The sequence below is a fragment of the Jaculus jaculus genome, chromosome 15 (assembly GCF_020740685.1).
Source record: "Jaculus jaculus isolate mJacJac1 chromosome 15, mJacJac1.mat.Y.cur, whole genome shotgun sequence".
In the NCBI taxonomy this organism is placed as follows: domain Eukaryota; kingdom Metazoa; phylum Chordata; class Mammalia; order Rodentia; family Dipodidae; genus Jaculus; species Jaculus jaculus.
Genome location: NC_059116.1, coordinates 77,483,249 through 77,491,115, shown reverse-complemented (window position 1 = coordinate 77,491,115; position 7,867 = coordinate 77,483,249). Strand labels below are relative to the sequence as shown.

The following is a 7,867-nucleotide window of genomic DNA, read 5'->3' as shown; positions in this document are numbered from 1 at the left end:
CTCAATTATACCTGGAGGCAGGGTCTGTGGTCATTCCTATTAAAGTTCTCCCATACCACACTGCAAATATTTTGTCCCCACATAACAGAGAAAATCTTTATCCTACAGCTGTTATTACTATATTCTTCTAAAATGAAAATTAAAACTCATTGCAAAAAACTATCCAAGATATCCTTCAATAAAACCTATGAAGAATACATGAAAACAAATAAAAATATAAACTGAAATATACTTAAGATAACTGATTAGGTTGAACAATCTCCTTTCCAAAAATCTTACATTCTATCATTTGTGGATATACAGGGCTTGCAAAGGAGCCCCATGGAATAAAGTCCAAATTTTCCTGTGTCGTGAAGAAGAGCTCTCACACTGGCTGACCCTGGTCTGTCCAGCTCGAGCTGCTCACCTCACCTCATCTGCTGACACAGCACCTCTTGCTCTTCTTTGGCTTGAGTTAATGTACGTATGTTCAGTGCTGTGTGTAGTGTTTATTCACCAAGTTTCCAAGTGCTTAAGTTTTTTGTTTTTTTTTTTTAATATGGAATGCTTCACGAATTTGCATGTCATCCTTGTGCAGGGGCCATGCTAATCTTCTCTGTATAGTTCCAATTTTAGTATATGTGCTGCTGAAGTGAGCACTTAAGTATCTTTTATTTTAATTCTTTTTATTTGTGTGTGTGTGTGTGTGTGTGTGTGTGTGTGAGAGAGAGAGAGAGAGAGAGAGAGAGAGAGAGAGAGAGAGAGGGAGGGAGCACATATGGGTGCACTAGGGCCTCTTGCCATTGAAAATGATCTCTAGATACATGTACCACTTTATGCATCTGGCTTTATGTGGGTACTATGTAACTGAACCTGAGCTGGCAGGCTTTGAATGCAAGTGTCTTTTACTGCTGAGCTATCTCCCCAGCCCTAGAAATCTCTTTGACACCTTATGTCAGACCAAGCATTCCTATTTTAAGATCCCCTTGAGCCCAGTTACCTTCCTGTAGTTCTTCTAATTCTTTGCATACCCTTGTCAGTGTGAGTCGGCCCTCCTGTGTGCCTTGCCACATCTTGCATATCCTTTTTTCGTGGTTGGCATTACCTACCATCACATGTATGAAACACCTCCTTTTTGCCATGCACTGCACTCAATTTATCTCATTTTATTTTATGTAACAATAATTTGTGTGCATAAATGTACATTTTAATATTGAATTTTAGGAGGAAAATTTGTTTAATTTTCCCTCCTGGCTCCACATCCCAATGTGGGAATTTCAATCATGTACCACCATCTCCAGCATGTTTTTAGAAATGTGGGCTATGAGGATCGAACTCACATCTCATTGCTTGCAAAATGAGCCCTGTGCTGACAGCCATCTCCCTAGATGCTCAGTCTGTCGTTTTTATTTTATGGGTTTTTTTTTTGTTATATCTCATAACAGATTTGTAGACTTATTTACAACAAATCAACCTTTCTTTGTCTGCATCCCCAAGTCTTACTCAAGTTCATTTACTATTCTGTGGCAAATACATATAAACATGCCCTCACTCATTCACACAAAATGTATGTTTTTTTCCCCCCTTTACAGTTATCTTGATCCAAAGCAATCCAAATGGGGATTGATTTTATGACAGATTAGCAGGAAGGAAGGAAGGTTTGTGATTGAGAACTGTGCCAAGTTCACTAGTCCTTATGTCCTACTTGGAGGCAGCAGACAGGCAGGAGAGGCCCAAATGTGGCAAGAAGAGCTGAGAGCTGGTAGAAGGGACTGATGTCTGAGGAAGGCAGGAGAACATGGCATGCAAATGAAGGAGCCCCTCATTAAGAGGAACCTGCTTGGACTGACCCTTCTATTTTGGTGGAACCCTCATCCAAGATGGGACCACTGGTCAAAGAAAGATACTGGCTTAAGCCTAAGAGGGCCCTGCTGAGCCCAGAAACTGTGGTTTGTTCTCCTCCCAGCTGACTGTCTTGGCCAGCATCAGAGAGGAGATGGCTTTGGTGAAATGCTTTGGGCAGTTGCTTTGCGGATCATGGACTTTCCTGTCCCGGCCAAATGGCTCAGGAGAAGAGGCTGGATGAGCACCCAGCAGTCAGCAGGTCTCCCAGAGTCTTAACTGGAATCCAGGGATAGGCTCTCTTATTTTATTGTGCTTCAGTTTCTCTCAAGTCCATGGGTTTGCAACTTTACCCTTATTTCTCTTTAAAAGCCATAGTTTTGGGCTGGAGAGATGGATTAGAGGTTTAGGCATTTGCCTGCATAACCTATGGACCCAGGTTCAGTTCTCCAGTACCCACATAAGCCAGATGCATAAGGTGGCACATGCATCTGGAGTTCCTTTGCAGTAACTAGAGGCCCTGGTGCACCCATTCTCCTCCCACTCCCTCTCCCCTCGATTTCTTTTTCAAGTAAATAAATGAGATAAAATGCTTTAACTCATGAAAGCCTCGGTTTCTCTCGAGTTTACATGCTTACAGCTCTACCCCAGTTTTCCTTCAAAGACCCTCTCTTCTGCTTGGATGCTTTCCCTCTTCAGGAAAGCACTTGGCAGATGTCGTGTGTGTTTCTGAGTCTCTCTGCATATGCATCTAAGTTCTGCTTTCCATGTGCTCACAGCTCTGCCCCAGTCCTTTTCTAAAGACCTCAATTTCTCTTAAAGGAACCTTATAAAACATACAATGTTTCCACATGAGAGCATGCTTCCTACTCTCCAGATGTTTAGACTCCCTTTCTAGACCCCAATGTCCCTTAAATAAACCCCTTAATTTGTGATTTTCCTCTTAATAAACTTAATAATTCATAATTTATCCTTATTGAGTCCATCTTTATTAATCCTTTATTAAAGGTAGAACAGAACCCAAATTTGGGATTCATAAATTTAGGGGACCCCTCCTGAACCCCCAAATTCTGCATCAGTATTGGGCTTCATCATGGCATCTTCATAAGTATATGTCATTTTGCATTTTTCTTATGTGTTTCCTCCCTCTTTGTTTAGCTTAGTTTTATTCATTTTTGCACATGTGTATGTGTAGGCTGGGTGTATGTATGTATGTATATGTGTGAGTTAGCATGTGTGTAGGGTTGTGTGTATGTGTGCATGTGCGTGTGTGTGTGTGTAGATAAGAGGCTGGCATTAGGTATCTTCCTTCATTACTCTTTGCCCTATTTGAAACAAGGTCTCTCACTTGAACACAGACCTCACTGGTTCAGCTAGTTTGGCCAGCCAGCTTTCCCCAAGGAGCCCCGTCTCTGTTTTCTGAGTGCTGGCATTATAGGCAGGTTGGCATTTACATGCCTCATGCCTGCATAGCAAGCAGCTAATGAGCCATCTCTCACCCAACCCTCCTTTCTATGAGGCAGATTACTCATAGAGATTACTCATCACTTAAGGCAACCCTGTTATGGCCCCCAAGTACTGGAATTACAGGGGTGCATCACCACATCTGGGGTTATTCCTTTTAAGCCTACTGGAAAAGCCAATTATTGTGAAGAGTAGGCAGTAGACTTGTGTCTACACCATACTACAAGGTGATTATGTCAGGTTGCCTAGGGAGTTATGTGCACACACATCAGCTTTATGAATTTTTAGAAGAAAACTGATTGGTAATAATAGTTACTTACTAAGTATCTACTAGGTACTAAGGGCCTGATATAATTTATCATTTCATCTTAAAACAATCCTACATAGCACTAAAAAATTAACTTGTTAATATCACCAAGCCATTACACAACAAAAATGAATATATCTTAGCAGAATTTCTTTTCCTCTTGCTTTGCTAAAACCACCCTTTAAAGCTGTGAGGGTTTTGACAGCAGTTATTGCTCCAGCTACTCTGGTAGGCACATGATGATCAAGGATTGCCCAATTCTGCATTCCTCTGTCTGTAACAGTTGGTTCAGAAATGGACAAGTGATCTCAACCTAGCCAATCTGAGGACTTGTGTGGAATTTATAAATGGCCATTGAGAAGGGTGTCAGGTGCAGGAGATGTAAATCTCCAGGCACCACAGCTCAGCCCTCACCAAACCACCTGCAGCTAATTGGCCCAGGTCTGCCTCAGGGGAGACTGAAGCCGCATGGAGGGAAGAAAGGAGGGGAAGGAGCTGCTCTCCTCACTTATAACTGACATAGCTGGGCAATATCCACTCTTCCCATGAGCACTTACCTAGAACTCGATTTTATTTCTCCATGGAGCTACGGTGAGTTGGATTTCTATTGCTTTCTACCAGCATCCTAGCTGTGCTGCACAGAGTTGTTCTCTGGACTTACTTCTCTTGATTCTGTAATTCACTTATTAGAGATTAATTATATCAGTGTGAGTGATAGCAATTCTCTTCAGGGAGCATAGGAGTCTTTAGCCAAACCCGACTATAAACATGTTGCTCCGTAGGAGTTGAACTTTCTGGTTTGCCTCTGATTCCAGTTTTTAAGCAAGGTTCTGTAATGAAAAGACCAGGCTCAATCTCCTGCCACTGACATTGTGAGTTCTCTCTCATGTTTACTGTACCATGCACAGGAAGTGTCCAATGGGTAACTTCTGTTCCCCTGGGCTTTGGAGAGGGACGACAGTGGCTCACTGCCATCTGGACTAGGAGATTGAGGATTTCTTTTCACTGGGCAAAAGGTGAAAGCCTTTCTGGTATCCTTCACCAGGCCTGTGTGCCAGCTTGCTAAAGGCAGATGAGCCTCCTCACATTTCCTAGATGATGTATGGTTTCCAGCAAATGGACTTACAGGAAGTAAGTTCATAAACCTCTGTGCCCATGTTGTTTAGTCTCATATTTCTTTCATGGATACATTCCTATGAACCAAGAGTAGCTTTTAAAAACATGACTTGCAGCCTCACTGTCCATCTTATGAAACCAAGTACAGGAAAGTGCAGGAAAGGACCTTTAGAACAGATGACTGCAGGCTTGCCTGTGGTGACCATTACACCTTCTACTGCAGAAATCAGAAGCGCCTGCCCTCCCTTTAGATTAACAACACCAGAGGCTGCTCTTATAGGCAGCATGGTTCGTGTGCTTTTAGCTATCTTGGGTGTGTGTGTATGTGAGCTCTAGAACAAAGAGTGCAAAGTGTTTCCCATGTATGTTTCTTAATTGTTGACTTCAGGAATAATGGTAATTATAATAAAGCTCCTGAATTTAAAGTTAAGAAAAAGTAAGGTAGGGCTGGAGAGATGGCTCAGTGGCTCTAATGCACTTGTGTAACTTTGAGTACCTGAGTTCAGATCCCCAGAGCTCACATGAAACTTTACACTCCATCACAAGTATCTGTAATCCCAGCATGTTCATAGCAGGAAGGTAGGTGGGGAAAGGAGACTCTCCTGAAATCTTACAGGCCAGCTAGCCTGGTTAATGCAGTGATGGATAGAGAGAGACCCATAGTAAACAAGGTGGAAGGGGAGGACCAACAGTGAAAGTTGGCCTCTGATCTTCACATTCAAGTCACACATGCTCACACTCACACGTGGACACACACACATACACCAAAAAGGTAAAACATAGTAAGGTGTAGTCATTGAGTTTTGGCTTTAACAAGCCTATGCAAACACATGCACTCACAAACATGCAAGAATATATAAACACATATTACAATATACAAGAAAGGAATAGAAAATTATAACTTTTCATACTACCAATAAGTAAGTTATTTTCTTTTTCACCAGAGTCTCTAAGGAGATTTAGGTTTTGTTTCCAGGTTTTACCATACCTTACCAAAGATACAGATCATTTACTTTATAGACATGCACATACATCCATTTACATATAGCTTTCCAACATTAAAATCACATTACAATGAATTTTAAAGGTAGTCTTAAGTTGGCAGGAAATACTTACATAGTACCCTGTAGCCTGTCGACAGACAGGGAGACGGGAGGAGAAACAGATGCTGTTTACTCACCTGTTCTTGAACATGAGCCATGAATATAATGTGGAAACTACCTCCTACTGATATTTCCCTCCAAGCAAGTGATGCTTTTGAGTGTCTGTTCCATCTTACTTCAAAGTCAAGATCAAGTTCCTCAACTTTTGTATGCACTCAAACCATCTGGGAAAGCCAATTAGTGCAGAACTCTGATAAAGAACACTTGGAACAGGGCCCAGGCATTTGTCTTTCTAAGGAAACCGTCCCAGGAGTTCAGATGTGTTCATCCCTCTGAATATCTGTAAGCACTGATGCTGCAGTGATTTCTGCAAGGCCTTCTGTTGCGTGTTAGGGTGTATTTTCTCTTGTTTTTCATCTATGCAAAGGTAGGTGGACACACACATGCTCCCAGACATTGTTTCTTCCTTAGAAAAATCCTTTTTATATTAACTCTAAGTTTCATGTTTCTCCAACATCATCTTCAATTTTAAATTTTGCAAAACAAATACTACTGTGGACACCCTAATATCATGTTGTCCCTTATGGTTTATTAATATGTCTGAAAGCTTTGGCAATGAATACTGAGATGTTTGTAAGATGCTGTCATATCTGAAGTGTGTTTGACCCTGCTTCCTGTTGGCATCAACAGTTATACTTGGTAAAGAATAGTAACCTCCGAGAATTAGAATCTACCATTCTCTTCTCTCTTCACTAATGCCATGTTTGCTTGGTTCATTGTTATAATTGCAAAATCTATTTGCCTCACTTCTGTTTTTAACATTAAGAAACCCTTGTTTACATCTACTTGCCAGAGCTTGCTTCACAGTTGTCCAAGTTGATTAGTATTTTCCTATTTCAAATTTTGGCACTTATTTTTTAAATCAAAGTTTTTGTGTTGAATAGAAATTTGTCTTTGCAAATGCAAAATTGGAACTCTAGAAGCTAAAGATTTCTGCAGATTTCTAGTTCTCTTCCAGGATGTGGGTCTCACACACACTGAGCAAAAGTCCCAAGTGTGAAGGTATTGCCTGTGATCCCAGTGGGATGGCGCCTCTCACTGTCCAGCTGTGTTTCTATTTTCTTAGATGTCCCCAACATCTTCCATGACATCCAGCAAGTCTCTCATATCACCCCATCATTAAAGTCCTAGATATGAACTGTGTTGTGACATGAACTTTACACTAAGAACAGAGAAACCTCTACAAGTTTTCATAGAGAATATAAACAGGTTACTCTAAATGAATAAAGAAGGGAAAAATTTCAGTTTCCAACCAAAATAATGGAAGCTGAAAAGCCATGGGAAATTATGTAAAACGTCATGTCCATTATGAAATTCTATGCCCAGCCTAATTATTAATTAAGAATGAGATTAAAACGAACATACTCAGCAATGGAAACTCTAGGTATTTTTGTCTAAGAATGCTTTCTGAGGAAGGAAAGAGCATGGGGAAAAGGAAGGAAGCTTGGATCTGAACCAGGACGGCAGTTCACCAGAGGAGTAGAGCATGTCATATAATGTTGATGTGAGTGGACAGCAACCAAGTGCCTTAAGATGATGCAACTCCATGGGGTCAGGAGAGGCCCTCCACACAAGTGTGCATTTGGAATTCACTTTGAAAAAATTCACAAAGGATGGGCTGGAGAAATGGCTTAGCTGCTAAGGCACTTGCCTGCAAAGCCAAATGATCCAGGCTCAATTCCTCAGGACCCACATAAGCCAGATGCACGGTGATGCGTCTCGAGTTTGTTTGCAGTGGCTGGAGGCACTGGTGCACTCACTCTCTTTCTCTTTTACTATTTGCCTCTCTCTCTCTCAAATAAGTAACTAACTAACTAACTAAATAAATAAATATATTTATTTTTATTTTTTTCTCAAATTTTATTAACATTTTCCATGATTATAAAAAAGATCCCATAGTAATACCCTCTCTCCCCTCCCCCACTTTCCCCTTTGAAGCTCCACTCTCCATCATATTGCCTCCGTATCTCAATCAGTCTCTCTTTTATTTTGATGT

General features: G+C 41.1%; 1 non-coding gene across 1 annotated transcript; it reads right to left on the bottom strand.

Annotated features, from left to right (window-relative positions):
- Positions 1-532: 532 nt before the first annotated feature.
- On the bottom strand, positions 533-639 carry LOC123455137. The gene has a single exon (XR_006633696.1). It is a non-coding gene; the product is annotated as a U6 spliceosomal RNA (small nuclear RNA).
- Between the last annotated feature and the right edge of the window lie 7,228 nt (positions 640-7,867).